Here is a 15,358-nt window from a genome sequence, read left to right as displayed (position 1 = left end):
TTAGATCCATAAACTTTTAAAATAGTTCACTACAATTCATACATATTTATTTAACCTTAAATTCAAAGCACATTTGCAGTAAACCTCTTCCCACACGTATACAAGTGCATGCATGGCTCTATGCGCAGTGCCCCAGGCAGGATTTTCACCCGGGTGCATGCATGGCTCTCCGCCGCTCTCTTCTCCGCGCTCGGGTACGACGGCGTCTTCAACCCGCACGCCTCCGTCTATCGTCCCTGGGCGGCAGTCTGCGCTCGGCCCGCCGCTGCCCCCGGCTTCGCAGCGCGGGGCGGCAACGCCACCAGCAACGACCCGAACACCTCCGCCCGTGTGATCGGTGCGCGTCGGGGCCCAGTGGCTGGCGCTCCAAACCGTCAGGCGCTTCAGGATGTCGCGACGAACCCGGCGAGCTCGGATTGGTTGGCCTTCCTGCTCGATCAAGACAACGGCGAGCTCAGAGCTCATCTGTGTGTGTTTGCTTTGCTGTTGTTTTGCTTTTGCATGGTGCAGGGAGACAGCTCTGAGGGTGCTCGTCAGGGTGGCGGCGCGGAACTTCCCCGAAGTACTGCAGCAGCTATTCAGGTGCCTAATCGAGGGATGGATGATGGAACAGAGCAAGGGCCCGGAACTGCTTGAGCATTTCTTCGCCACGTTGCCTTACAGCTGTTGCTCGGTATGTAATGTAGCTACCCACAACAGCCCTGGAGGACGACATACGTATTGCTACTGATGGGGTTTTTCTGATGAACTTCCGTTTAGATTTTCACCCGTGATGCTATGCCTGGAGAACGCGCCGAAGCATGAGCTCGGCCATGATCTCGAGGACACCATCTTGACCCATGCCGTTGAGACCTCCAAGAAACAATACGGGTGAGAGCTGAGCATATACCATTACAACATGAGTTCATTCACTGCGTGGTTCTTCTCGATCGTCACTCCTAACGTTCGTTCTCAATCTGGAGAAACTAATGGGCGGGCCGGGAAACCTCCTTCTGGCCGGCATTCGCATGCCGCAGCAGCGTCTTCTTGTAGGAACTCTTCAAGAGAGGCCATCACGATCAGCTCGAGGACCGCATCAGGGCGTTCATCGTGGACGATCTCGTGGCGTGGTCCACGGACACATACGGGCACTTCGTGGTACAGGCATGCTTTGGCCCCCGCGCTAGTCCATCTCCGGTGCCTCCGTTGCAGCGCGGGCTCGAAGCGTTCTTGCGCCTGCCCGACGAGCGGCTCCGGGAGTTGGTGATGGACTGCAATGCTTACCACGTCCTCGGTTCGCTGCTCCAAACCAGCGTAGACGTAAGTATTCGCATATCCTTCCTGTCACGCCAACAGTGGGCCCGCGCCGGCCGGCCGCTCGGTCGTTCGTTAGCTGAGACTGGCGTTTCATCTGTGCGGAACGTGCCATGCAGCACGGAGCGGCGCCGGCGGAGGCGATGCAGCTTGCAGAACGGATCTTGGGGATGCCGCGGACGAGACGGATGCTGAACTCCATCGTCCGGCGGGTGATCGACAAGAGCAAGCCGTAGCTATTTTGCACTAGTAGTCGACGATTTGCTCCGCTGAGTCCGAGCACGCCACCATGCCTTAGACTGTACTCCGACTGCGAATTGTGTGTTTGACTTTGATTGATTGGCATTGCTTGCTGACGTACACGGCCAAATATCTCTGGTTTCTCTGTACAATGCTACAGGTCACTACTGTACATCTCTAAACATTTCGACAGCTTAGGCTTGTGTAGTACGTACTACTACTACTCCGTAGCCAGCATCTCTGCTTGTATCCATCCGCTAATGTTGTGTCAGATTAAAAGTCGTTGCAATTTGTGCATGCATGTACCCGAGCGCGGAGAAGAGAGCGGCGGAGAGCCATGCATGCACCCGGGTGAAAATCCAGCGTGGGGCACTTGCACAGAGAGCCATGCATGCACCTGTATGCGTGTGGGAAGGGGTTTTCTATAAATATGTTTTGAATTTAAGGTTAAATAAATATGTATGGACTGTAGTGAACCATTTTAAAAATTTATGGACCCAAAAAGCCACTTTGAAAGTTGATGGACTCAACTGAAACTTCCTCGTAAGTTAACGGATCCTGGTGCATTTAACTAAAAAAAAAAATAACGCAGAGAGGCTTGACAGTCGCAGGCTATATGTTTCTTTTCGACGTGAACGGAGACCATGGCCATCAATTTGCTGCTGCTGACTGCTGATGGGAAAAGGTCATATCTGTACCTGATTTTTCCTAGAAGTTTTCCTGTACGGGTCCGAAGTCTTGAAGCATACTCCATAGAGTGAAGTTAGGTGATTATCCATATTGTTAAAGAGATGCTGCGTATAAATAATAGGGACAAATTAAATGAGATGTAGCACCCCTGGCCAAGAATTCAAGTTTCTCTAAGTTTGTTCTTACCTAAAATTAATGGCAGGCCAGGTGAGGTCATGTTGTAAGAAAGCTTCAAGTTCACCTGTAGGCTGTAGCACTTGGTGTTACTGTCCACGCAGAGCACTTGGTCTTATGTCTGGGCTTCCCATCCAGCGAGCTGAATTCTACGGCTCTGGGGGAAAACCTTGGCCCAGCCCCCCCTAGCTCAACCTCACTAGTCACTAGCCAATAGGCCTATGGACGCAGCCTGTTAATGAGAACCGATAGAAATAGAACCCGCGGTCCCCCCCCCCCGGCCGGCCCGGCCTGGCCTGGCCTTCCTCGTATCATATTGTCATATCATCCTTCCGTGTTCGTTTGACGGATAAGACATGGCTATATTGTTGACTGATTTGTTGTGAAAGAAAAATATTGTTTGTTGATTGAAAAAATATGACTTATAAGCCAAGCGAACGTGACGGTTACAGCAAGTATAGTAGTAATAAGCCGTAGTCAGCAAGCGAAATAGTGCTTGACGTCAACAAAATTCGAGCTGAACGAGTCAGAATAGGAAAGAGAACACCGACTGCTAACGAGGAAAAAACGCCTGCTTTTTGCCCGCACTGAGCGCATGAGCCAGCGTTTTTGTGAGCCTCCTTCCTCACCCTTGATCCCCTGCACATATGTCGTATGTGGGTAACCGATCCATAAGAGATGCAGGACAGAGACAATTTCTAGCAACATCTCACCCCCCCCCCCCCCCCCCCCCCCCTGTCTAATATTCATGGTTTGTGCTAGTGATTGTTTTTTCTCTCTATCTTTTTCAGAATTAAAGATAGAAAAATCAACCTAACTTCTTTATTATGCTATTGATCTCCATGGGAAGATAGAACTGGCGAGGAGATAGCTTGATTGCAGGTCGTAATTAACGCAATAATTGTAGATGCGTGATTATGCTTGCAGACTGTGGACAAGATATGAACGGAAGCTTAGAGACAGCAAAGCATGAGAATTATATGATCTTTTTTTTTTCTCTACTACCTATAACCTCGTGTGTCTTCTGCATCCTTGAGTGAGATCATATATATCTAAACATAGAAAATATCACTCAATCTCCTTAATGGATGCTTTGAGATTGATATATGCCAAGACGAAAGTCGTATTTTGCTTGAAGCTAATTAATCTGGTATATGCTGACTGTAATAGATGAATGCACGGTTTGTTTAAATGGCTACAGAGATGTTGATCACAGCAAACAGGATGTACACGTAGAACCATTAATTAAATATTTACATACTTAATGCAATCAACCAGTGGCTAATGCCTCTATGGTGTGTGACGATCTAGAGCTTTGGGTATATAAATAAATAAAATCGTAGAACTAAATGATAAGGGTATGATTTTGCTGGTAGCGATCATTCTTGAAGCGCTGTAACTCTAGATCTATCTGACCACTTTGTTCGCCCTGGTGCGCTTCTTCTTCGACAACCTGACACGGTCGTCAGGCAGAGGTAGCCAAAGGTGAAAGACTGAAAGGTGCGTGTAGGGGCCGGCGACAGGCCGATGCATGTGCATGGATCCGTCCGCGGTCGTCCGTGCAAGCGCGGCGCGCATTGATTCGCTTATTGCACTGACTTGGCGACGCCCATTGATCGACGACGTCGCTGCAGCCGGGGTATGCGACAGCTCGCGCGCGGTCTGGTCTGCGGGACCAGTTCCCTTCGTCGTAAACGATCGTAAATTTTCATCTACAACAGTATTTTTCTCTCACACCAACTCAGCCAGCAGTAATAATCTACAATCGTATCAGCACCAGATGGTGTGGGGGGCCGGTCGTCTCACTCTCTTGCTCTTGCTGCAGTTGTCTGTCTCCGATGGCTGCTGTGGCCGGTGCCTGCTGCATGTCCCGGTCATGAAATTGAATGGAAGTTGGAATTTGTTCTCAGGGGAGAGTCAAGTCTTCGTCGTAGCATGAGCAGCTGTAGTGCTGTGCACTGGTCGTATGTGTTGCCCGCGTTTCTATGGGAAGGGGAGGAGGAGGACCGTCCTGGACGCCGCCTCTCACCGTACTGCATCTCCCTTCCCGAATTCGGGCCTCGATCGGTGACGCATTACGCCGTACTGTTGTTTTCCGTAAGGTCGATCGACCTCTAGCTACTGTACCAAATAATGCTGATCTAATGGGTGGAACGAGGGGGCTTAAACGTAAAAAAAAAGACAGCGGGTGGGGGCTTAAGCGTAAAAAAATTTCATCTCTCACCTTATCCATTAGATCAATATCTAATGGTTCTGATTGGTAATTTCTAAGTTTATGTAGATTGATTAGTTTGCATCTGATACGTTGCCTCGAGTGAATGCATGGATTGCCGCAAAACGTGGTCTCCGAATTGGCTTGCAGTTTTTTTTTTTTGAGCATCATGCATGCCATCATCACCAACGGCCACCGCACGCCCGTCACATCCTGTTACACCGCACGACGACACAGGGGCCGGAGAACACATGATGCAAGTGAATCGCGACCGTGTGGTGAAGCAATCACTTTTTTTTTTTCTGTCTGCAGAAGGCATGTGGCAGAGCAGCAAAGAATTGGATGATGAACGTGTGCCGCGTGCGCGTGCCTGCCTCCCTGGCTCCCTGCACATGATGTCATGATCCCTTTCAATCCTGCATCCTTTCTCTTTGTAATCTTGTGCTCATCAGCTTATCTAGCTCTCGATTGGGATACAATGAAAAGCCTCCATCGGGTTGTGCTGCTGAATAGGGGCCTCCTGCCATGCTCGCTCGACCCTGCTGTTCAACTCAGGGGCGATCAAGGCATGTTTATCGGGGTCCGCCAACCACGATAACATCTGCAGATTTTTGTAGTACAGCACTGTTATAAATTAAGAAACGCCATGTCATGAGATGGCATTAATCATGATAACCCTGATAACGTTGTCGGCAAGATTTGCCCCTTGCCGCAACTCCTTCACAGAAAAAGAGCAAATGACATGTACACTGGCGAGCAAACTCCAAGGAAGGGTCAAACGGAGAGGAGGTACACACGTTACTGCGTTAGCAAAACCTATAGATGCTCAATTGATCAAGAATGCATGATGCATGTATGGTCTGCGTTAGCAAAACCTATAGATGCTCAATTGATCAAGAATGCATGATGCATGTATGGTCTTGGCGCTGTCTAAGAGCAAGAATTTATATCGTTGGCTCACCTATAATCTACTTTTCTCTCATAAAGTTTTTTTTAGTTCTTGTACATTAGTCGGCTGTAAACTTACAACTCGCTTCTCTTCTCTTTTGTCCACCCCAGTATAATGTATAAAACTCATCTACTGTTCTTTATTATACCTCTAATTCAATCTTACCCAACTTTCTCTCAATATTTATAATTATTGCTCATCTCTCTCTTTTCTCAATTGGTGTATCCTCCTTGGGGCTCGAATTGGAGGATCGATCCTTCCGTAGGTGGGAATTTATGATTTCATATTGGGCCAATGCCAATCAATTCTTAATTGGGCCCCGAGGCAATTAGCATACGTGAGTGCCTGAGTGACTGAGGGTTATGCACGGTTTAGTATTTCCTTTTCTTTTATTCTTTATTTTATTCTTTTCTTTTTTAGTTTTCTTTTCTTTTCTCTTATTGTTTTTCCTTGCTTCTATATTTTCCCTTTTTATTTATTTTTTATTTTGTTTTTATTATTCTTATCATTTTTTTATCTTTTTATTATATTTTACCATAATTAATTATTTTCTTTATTTCATTTTATATTTAAATGTTTTATTCCTTTTCTTTATTTTCTTCTATTTATCTTTCCTTTTCCTTTTGTTTTATGTTTTCTGTGGATTTTATTATTTTCATTGGATTTTCTTTACTAGGCAGATAGTTGCATGTATGTACATTTGTGACGTGTCTTCCATGTTTTTGTGGGTTATATCACATCCCAAAACATTTGTCTTTGCTTGACTATAGAAATAGTTATTTGTGCATTTGTGACGTGTCTTCTGTATTTTTGTGGGTTATATCTTGTTTAACTATAGAAATAATTTATGCATTTGTGACGTGTCTTCTGTATTTGTGTGAGTTACATCACATATCAAAACATTTGACTTTGCTTTTCTATTAAAGTTATTAATTTTTTTTTTCTATATATTTCATGGCATTTTTATTCTTTTTTATTTCCCTTTTTTCTTCTTTGATAATTTACTCTAATTATTTTTTATTTTTTATTTTCTATATTTTCATAACATACATGTGATGTTCACGTAGTATGTATTTTGAGATGTTCACATAGTATAGATGGGATGTTCTACAATTATCTTTGAATATTTATATAATACCCATAAGATGTTCTATAGTAAAATTTAGATTATTCAAATAGTATCCATGTGATGTTCTTTTAATTTTCCTCTATTAGGTGCATGGTTTCTTATTTTAAGTATTTTTGTTTTCCCTTATACTTTATTCTATCTTTTATTATTTTTTAGTTATGTTGTGTTATGTTATTTATCTACTTCTATATAGTATTTCATATCTTTTATTATTATTGTTTTTATTCTTACGGATATTGTAATACAAATCACATGAACCTATAATTTGTTCTCCTAGGTCTAGAGTATTGTTCTCCTAAACCGAGAACATTTTTCATATGAAGTCAAAATATTGTTTCTTAAACCTAAAACATCGCTTCTGCTCAATAAAAGAAGATGTAGTTTTGTATCGAACTTGGTGAATTCGTTCATGACTTTGAACAATTGATTTACTGACTAGGTAGGGTTTCTTGCGAAATGTGAAGCACATTAGCCATTCGAGCATCCTCCGATAGCTTCTGCTATTACAGGGGCCTCTGGCACATTCTTGCGTGAGCCTTAAGTTAGACAAACCTTCTTAGATAATCGTACAAAAGGCTTGTCATCCTACTGCCCGCAGTTCATGAGGTCTCTTATCGTGGTTGGAATCCCTTGGAATGTTGCGAGGAATTCCCCTTGATCTGGTCCCACGGATGGATGGAGAGACGTTTCAACGAAATATACCAGTCATGTGCAATGCCATTATATATGATTGGTTTTGCCAGTGCTAGGTTATGGGCTCTGACCAAGATCATCATTGTCTCATACTTAGAATTGAATATGTGAGGGTTGGACTATTCGTCGAATTTTGGGATCTTCAGCTTGTAATTAGGTGGCCGCCATTGGTATTCTTGGAGCTCCCAGGACAAAGATGACGTCCTGTCAAATCTCTGGGCTTCCCTTTGATTTCTTGTCGCGAGTGCGTTAGGATTTAGCATGACAAATTCTTCAAAATCATCACTTCTTGGGGTGTGTTTTCACCTCCAAGATGGTGCTTTTCAGGTCTTCGGCTTTTTGCTTCGCTGCCACTTTTGGTAGTAGGTAGAGCATGTAGCATCTCGATTTCTTTCTTGTATGCTTCCAGTTTTGCCAAGGTTTGGTTTTTGTTGGTTGCTTGCATGTCTTCGCTCTCAAAGTCGTCATCTTAATGTGTCATCGTTGAGGTGCTATTCGAGTAAAGCTCTCATTGGCTGTGCTTTGTTGTCTATCTCCGTGCTACGCGAGTCTTCGGCATTGGGTGGGATGGTTTGGGTTTTCTTTCACCCCCCTGAGATTTTCTTCATCTTGTTCTTTTGGGTGTGGGGCATTGGAAAGTTCGAACAACAACCAAAGATGGATGCATCTTTGACATATTAAAGGCCGGTGATTCTGCATCTTCAGCGCCCCTTCGGGACGTGACCTCATGCCTTCGTGCTTCCCGGAAACAGCTGAACCCTTTGCCTCCTGAAGATGGTTTCGCTGAACCCTTCGGTGGTGTCACTTGCCTACGCGACGTGCGAATGGCCCTGCGAAACGACGTCTTTTGTATATGCCAAGGGTTAAGAAATTAATACGCGAATTGGTGAAAAGGGGATGCCCAGTGAAGGATATATACTGCCCCAAGCAAGTATAATTGAAAAATACATGTGTAAACAGAGAAACATACAGTATATGCTATAAGTATTTTTATAACAGATATAGCGTAACCTGTTCACTTCACTTGACTAAGTAACTGAATAGACATTGTTGGTATTGAAAAAAAGAGAGACTAACTATGTGATATATTTAGTAGACATTGCACGCCATCATCGGCGACGTTTGTTTCCTTTGGGCAAAAGTTTAGCCCTATCACAACGTGGCCTTAGTCTAAGGAACGGCTAAGGATCCTCGAGTGTCCCTAATGAACTCTAACACGATACAGGGTCCAAAAGACATGGCGTAATAGCTTGGCAGATTCTAGACGACCACTTATTTCAATTATTCTTGTTGATTTTAGAAAAAAAAATTAGTAGGAACCGACGCCATTGAAAGATGATCTCTTTTATTTTTCCATGCATATATGATATATAGAACGTGCATACACAGAATGTCGAAAACAGAGTCCATACATGACCTGAGCGATGATTTTAGCAAAGCCTGCTACTATGAGTCTGAGATCAAATTTCAGATAGGGCCTCCAACTTTGATTTGAATACGGAATGCTGACACTGGTCTTCTAAGGTGATGGTCGCGCAATAAGACATACGGTCCGTTACAACACAAAGACATGTTTGCTGCTACTACTAATGCAATATGACATGTGCAGAATGATGCTTGCAATATGCAATGAGACTGAAAGAACAAAAAGCTTATACAGTCAGCTACAAACTATGATCATATTCCGGATCAAACACTCGCGAACTTCTTGTAATCTACTGTATCTGGTGCATCTATTGTCCAGTGAGCGCTTCCATGTACCTCGGCACCGGCGGCAACTCGAAGTCCGTAAGCCCCTCCAGAGCCTGCACCACCTCCGCCATCGTTGGCCGCGCGTCAACGTCGTGCTGGATGCACCAGCAGGCGACCTTGCACACCCTGCTCACCTCCTCGATGTCAGCGTCGCCTCCCAGCTCCTGGTCCAGCAGCGCCTTCACGTCCCCCTCCGCCTCCGCCAGCTTCCTCGCAGCCAGCAAGGGGAAGAACGTCGCCGTCGCAGCGTGGCCGTTGCCCGCGCCGCTAGACGACGAGTACGGCTCGGACTTGCCGTGCTCGACGTTTCTTCTCCCGGACACGATCTCGAACAGCATCATGCCGTAGCTGAACACGTCGGCTTTGGCGGTGATCGCCTCGCCGCTGATCCACTCTGGCGCGAGGTACCCAGATGGTTCCGCGCACGGTGGTCAGGACGCGGCTGAAGTCTCTGCCGACGAGCTTGGCGAGCCCGAAGTCGGCCACCTTGGGAGCGAAGTCGGCGTCGAGGAGGATGTTCTCCGGCTTGACGTCGCAGTGGATGATGCAGTCCCGGCACTTGTCGTGCAGGTAGGCGAGCCCCTTGGCGACGCCGAGCGCGATGTGGTGCCGCGCGCGCCAGCTGAGCGTGGCGCCGAACAGGTGCCGGTCCAGAGAGCCGTTGGGCATGTACTCGTAGACGAGCAACTTCCGGTCGCCGCCCTCGGAGCAGAAGCCGAGCAGGTGGATCAGGTTGCACGTGCTGGATGGTGCCCAGCGTGCTCACCTCCGCGCGGAACTGCTTCTCGCCTTGCCGGAGCCCCTCCAGCTTCTTGACAGCGATGGCAGTGCCGTCTGGGAGGTGACCCCGGAACACGGAGCCGAAGGCGCCGCCGCCGAGCTTGTCGGAGAAGTTCTTGGTCAGGGACTGGAGGTCCCTGTATTTGAAGCTAGTCACGCATCCCTCGGCGGTGGTGAGTCCAGCTTGGGCAATCTTTGTTCGCCGTGCCCTCGTTGTACGGACGATGAGGATGGACGCGATGAGCAAGAAGCAGACGACTGCGAGTGCGCCGCCGATGGCGATCCCAACAGTCCTCCACTTGTGGCTCCTCGCGCCGGGGAACTCCGACGCGGCCAGCCTGAGGTAGAGTCTCCCCGCGCCGGCCTGGCTTCCGTAACCGTCCGCCAGGTTTTGCAGCTCGCTGCTCCACACGACGCAGCTTCCGTTGTACGCGTAAGCAGAGCATGTGCAGTCGCCGAGGCACGTTCTCTCGCATTCGCCGGGATTCGCCGCCCCTGCGACGCGACCGTCATCGGGGAGCCTCATGCCGTCCATGCGGAAGAACCTATCCATCTCCACCACCTTTGTCTTGGAGCCGGCACCGGCGGTGCCATTCTCCGCCTCGCACTGCAACTCAGCGTTCCGGACGCAGCCACCGGTGTAATCGCCGAGGTCCCAGCTCGCGGCGTCCCGCGGCGCGAACCCCCTGGCGCAGCCGCAGGCGCCGGACGCGGCCTGGGAGCAGATGCCGAACGCGCCGCAGCCGCGCGGCACGGAGCAACGCACCTTGGGCTCGGCGTACACCAGGTTCCACTGCTGGAACGCCTCCACCCAGAACCACCCCTTGACCTGCCCGGACACGTCCGTGACGAAGCGGTACACGGTGGAGTTGTCGGCGAAGTCGTACGTGAAGTAGCTCTCCCGCGCGTCGTCCACGAACCGGAAGCTGTAGCCGGAGTCCCCGCCCGACGCGGCGACCTCCGGCGCGCCCGTGAAGAAGCGGCCGTTCCAGTCGCCGGTGAGCCAGTACTCGCGCGTGCCGTTCCACAGCAGCACGTACTGCGGCGCGCCGGTCGGGTCGAGCTGGAGCGTGTACAGCCCCGGCGCCGGGTCCCCGCGCGCCCTCCACGAGGTCATCCCCTGGATGACGCCCGTAGCCTTGTCCCGCCTCAGCTTCGCGCCGGGCAGCCACGTGTCGCCGATGTGGTCGAAGCTCTGCCACAGCACGTCCGAGACGTTCGACGCCGGCGCGAGCACGAGGTTGCCCGTGTCGAGGAGGACGGCGACGACCCTGGCGTTATTGGTTGCGTTCCGCCTGTTGGCGCCGGTGGTGGCGTTGGTGGACCAGACGGGCGTGCCCGACGGGCGGTCGAGCAGGACGAGGTCGCCGTGGGGCGCGATGGTGAGCCGCGAGGTCGCCGGGTCGGAGACGGGCCTGTCGCGGTTGGCTACCCAGACCGGCGTCCGCGCAGCGATGTTGTTGTACCAGATGCCGATGTACGAGCTGCCTGCGACTCCTCCGTCTGCCGAGGACAGAATAGTGAATACCATGTCACGTTACATTCAGGCGCAGCTTACACGCTGTCGTTTCTTTTCTCTACAGCAGTAGGAGGGCATAAAAATGAATAGTCGTGTTGAGTACAGCACATGTGCATAAATACCTGGCTGGAAGAAGCCCAGCGCGAATTTGCCGCCCCGGGAGACGAGCTTCGCGTCGCCGGAGAGCGGCCGGTCGGCGGCGAGCGTGTCCTGCTGGGCGCGCACGAGCACAGAGACGACCAGCGCTAGCACGAGCGTGGCGTAAACCAGCTGGGGAGACGCGCGGGCAGCACCTGCCATCTCGTCGCTCAGAGGTCAGAAATGACCACCCCCCGCCCCACTCGCCGTTGGGTGCAAGTGCAACAGCATCGGTCGAAGCGCACGGAGTACGTACATGCTACTTGTGGCGCCTTTTGACCGAGTGACCGACTCAGCGACGGATGATTCATCCTTCGCGCGCGCGGCGTCAGCGACGACTGCGACCTTGCGGTCGGGGCTGGGTGTGGGTCGGTCCGCGCCATTGACTGAGGTCTGAGGCTGCTATTCGAGTCAATCGTTATTGGGGTGGTTGATTGATGGTTCTACGAAGATACATTTTGTTTGACCAATGACCAATGATCATCTCAGTCGCTCTGTCCACTAATATAATACTTTTAATATATTTAGGAGAAATTAACGGCGTTTGCGTTTTTAGTGGTAGACGACGTTTTCGTGGACAGTGAGGTGTCTGTGGTGACTTTGTCAATCTCGAGGATTTGCCGACTTAGTCTTCGAAGATACTCATAGGGTACAGTTTTGCGTGTGTGCGTGCGTTGGGGTGAGCGTGTGTGCATTGTGAGTATTTGAGTTGCACCGTGTAATCGAAAAAAGAAAACAAAATATATATACCAATTTCCAAATTGAAAACAAAGACTTAACGTGTATATTCCTCATTGTCATCTGCCTTTGCCCTGCTTCATGGATGGGCATCAACGACCGACACACTATAAATGCAAAATCTTCGTTTGGATTCTAGTACAAAACAAAATTCTAACGGTCGACAACTTGCAGCTAAGAAATTGGCCTCGCCAAGATCATTGTGTTGAGCAATGACGGACCATTGGAATCAGCCCTCCATCTGTGTCTGTTGTGCCCTCTAGCTAAAGAAATGCGGCGCCTAGTGCTGGCATGGGAACACTTTGATATTGACTTAATTCAACCTTAGGTCCAACCAATGGACACAAGGGCGTGGTGGGAGGAGGGGGCGACAATGATCCCAAGACAGCGCCGAAGACGCTTCAATGGAGTGGTCATCTACACAATGTGGAACATATGAAAGAAAAGAAACAAAATGATTTTTCAGAACTCGGCGATGCCTGTCAGGTGGCCTCCGAAACAAAGAGGAGATTGACCTACGCTCTAGGGTATTTTCCAACATGACTTATATCTTTGTAATGTGTGCCCCACGACATGGGGAGGTGTGTGGTTTGGTTTCCTGTCCCTTTGGGCGCCGAGGACCTATTGGCCGTTACCTGTATTGAGAGGCAGAGGTCCGTTAAAAGAAAAAAGACCGACACACTAGTATGACCACCCGAGGTTCTGGAATTCGGCCTATTTTTTCTGACAAAACGGGCGTGCAGGTGAAAATTGTCAAAGACCTGACCTGAAATCAAAGAACCAGTGTTTCACTATATTATTACTCCGGCAGTTGAAAAAAAAGAGTTAAATGCACCAGAGATCCATTAACTTGTGAAGAAGTTTCAGTTGAGTCCATCAACTTCTAAAGTGACTTTTTAGATCCATAAACTTTTAAAATAGTTCACTACAATTCATACATATTTATTTAACCTTAAATTCAAAGCACATTTGCAGTAAACCTCTTCCCACACGTATACAAGTGCATGCATGGCTCTATGCGCAGTGCCCCAGGCAGGATTTTCACCCGGGTGCATGCATGGCTCTCCGCCGCTCTCTTCTCCGCGCTCGGGTACGACGGCGTCTTCAACCCGCACGCCTCCGTCTATCGTCCCTGGGCGGCAGTCTGCGCTCGGCCCGCCGCTGCCCCCGGCTTCGCAGCGCGGGGCGGCAACGCCACCAGCAACGACCCGAACACCTCCGCCCGTGTGATCGGTGCGCGTCGGGGCCCAGTGGCTGGCGCTCCAAACCGTCAGGCGCTTCAGGATGTCGCGACGAACCCGGCGAGCTCGGATTGGTTGGCCTTCCTGCTCGATCAAGACAACGGCGAGCTCAGAGCTCATCTGTGTGTGTTTGCTTTGCTGTTGTTTTGCTTTTGCATGGTGCAGGGAGACAGCTCTGAGGGTGCTCGTCAGGGTGGCGGCGCGGAACTTCCCCGAAGTACTGCAGCAGCTATTCAGGTGCCTAATCGAGGGATGGATGATGGAACAGAGCAAGGGCCCGGAACTGCTTGAGCATTTCTTCGCCACGTTGCCTTACAGCTGTTGCTCGGTATGTAATGTAGCTACCCACAACAGCCCTGGAGGACGACATACGTATTGCTACTGATGGGGTTTTTCTGATGAACTTCCGTTTAGATTTTCACCCGTGATGCTATGCCTGGAGAACGCGCCGAAGCATGAGCTCGGCCATGATCTCGAGGACACCATCTTGACCCATGCCGTTGAGACCTCCAAGAAACAATACGGGTGAGAGCTGAGCATATACCATTACAACATGAGTTCATTCACTGCGTGGTTCTTCTCGATCGTCACTCCTAACGTTCGTTCTCAATCTGGAGAAACTAATGGGCGGGCCGGGAAACCTCCTTCTGGCCGGCATTCGCATGCCGCAGCAGCGTCTTCTTGTAGGAACTCTTCAAGAGAGGCCATCACGATCAGCTCGAGGACCGCATCAGGGCGTTCATCGTGGACGATCTCGTGGCGTGGTCCACGGACACATACGGGCACTTCGTGGTACAGGCATGCTTTGGCCCCCGCGCTAGTCCATCTCCGGTGCCTCCGTTGCAGCGCGGGCTCGAAGCGTTCTTGCGCCTGCCCGACGAGCGGCTCCGGGAGTTGGTGATGGACTGCAATGCTTACCACGTCCTCGGTTCGCTGCTCCAAACCAGCGTAGACGTAAGTATTCGCATATCCTTCCTGTCACGCCAACAGTGGGCCCGCGCCGGCCGGCCGCTCGGTCGTTCGTTAGCTGAGACTGGCGTTTCATCTGTGCGGAACGTGCCATGCAGCACGGAGCGGCGCCGGCGGAGGCGATGCAGCTTGCAGAACGGATCTTGGGGATGCCGCGGACGAGACGGATGCTGAACTCCATCGTCCGGCGGGTGATCGACAAGAGCAAGCCGTAGCTATTTTGCACTAGTAGTCGACGATTTGCTCCGCTGAGTCCGAGCACGCCACCATGCCTTAGACTGTACTCCGACTGCGAATTGTGTGTTTGACTTTGATTGATTGGCATTGCTTGCTGACGTACACGGCCAAATATCTCTGGTTTCTCTGTACAATGCTACAGGTCACTACTGTACATCTCTAAACATTTCGACAGCTTAGGCTTGTGTAGTACGTACTACTACTACTCCGTAGCCAGCATCTCTGCTTGTATCCATCCGCTAATGTTGTGTCAGATTAAAAGTCGTTGCAATTTGTGCATGCATGTACCCGAGCGCGGAGAAGAGAGCGGCGGAGAGCCATGCATGCACCCGGGTGAAAATCCAGCGTGGGGCACTTGCACAGAGAGCCATGCATGCACCTGTATGCGTGTGGGAAGGGGTTTTCTATAAATATGTTTTGAATTTAAGGTTAAATAAATATGTATGGACTGTAGTGAACCATTTTAAAAATTTATGGACCCAAAAAGCCACTTTGAAAGTTGATGGACTCAACTGAAACTTCCTCGTAAGTTAACGGATCCTGGTGCATTTAACTAAAAAAAAAAATAACGCAGAGAGGCTTGACAGTCGCAGGCTATATGTTT

At 49.6% G+C, this 15,358-nt stretch overlaps 3 pseudogenes; 2 read left to right on the top strand and 1 right to left on the bottom strand.

Moving 5' to 3' along the window:
• The first annotated feature begins 120 nt into the window (after positions 1-120).
• On the top strand, positions 121-1,543 carry LOC136531799 (uncharacterized; annotated as a pseudogene).
• A 7,231-nt stretch (positions 1,544-8,774) lies between these two features.
• Positions 8,775-11,796, bottom strand: LOC136531808 (G-type lectin S-receptor-like serine/threonine-protein kinase At2g19130; annotated as a pseudogene).
• Positions 11,797-13,323: 1,527 nt separating this feature from the next.
• Positions 13,324-14,746, top strand: LOC136531809 (uncharacterized; annotated as a pseudogene).
• The last annotated feature ends 612 nt before the right edge of the window (positions 14,747-15,358 follow it).

This window comes from Miscanthus floridulus, unplaced genomic scaffold, assembly GCF_019320115.1.
Source record: "Miscanthus floridulus cultivar M001 unplaced genomic scaffold, ASM1932011v1 fs_448_1_2, whole genome shotgun sequence".
Lineage (NCBI taxonomy): Eukaryota > Viridiplantae > Streptophyta > Magnoliopsida > Poales > Poaceae > Miscanthus > Miscanthus floridulus.
The sequence above is the reverse complement of the archived record's forward strand: the minus strand, read 5'-3'. Positions and strand labels throughout refer to the sequence as shown.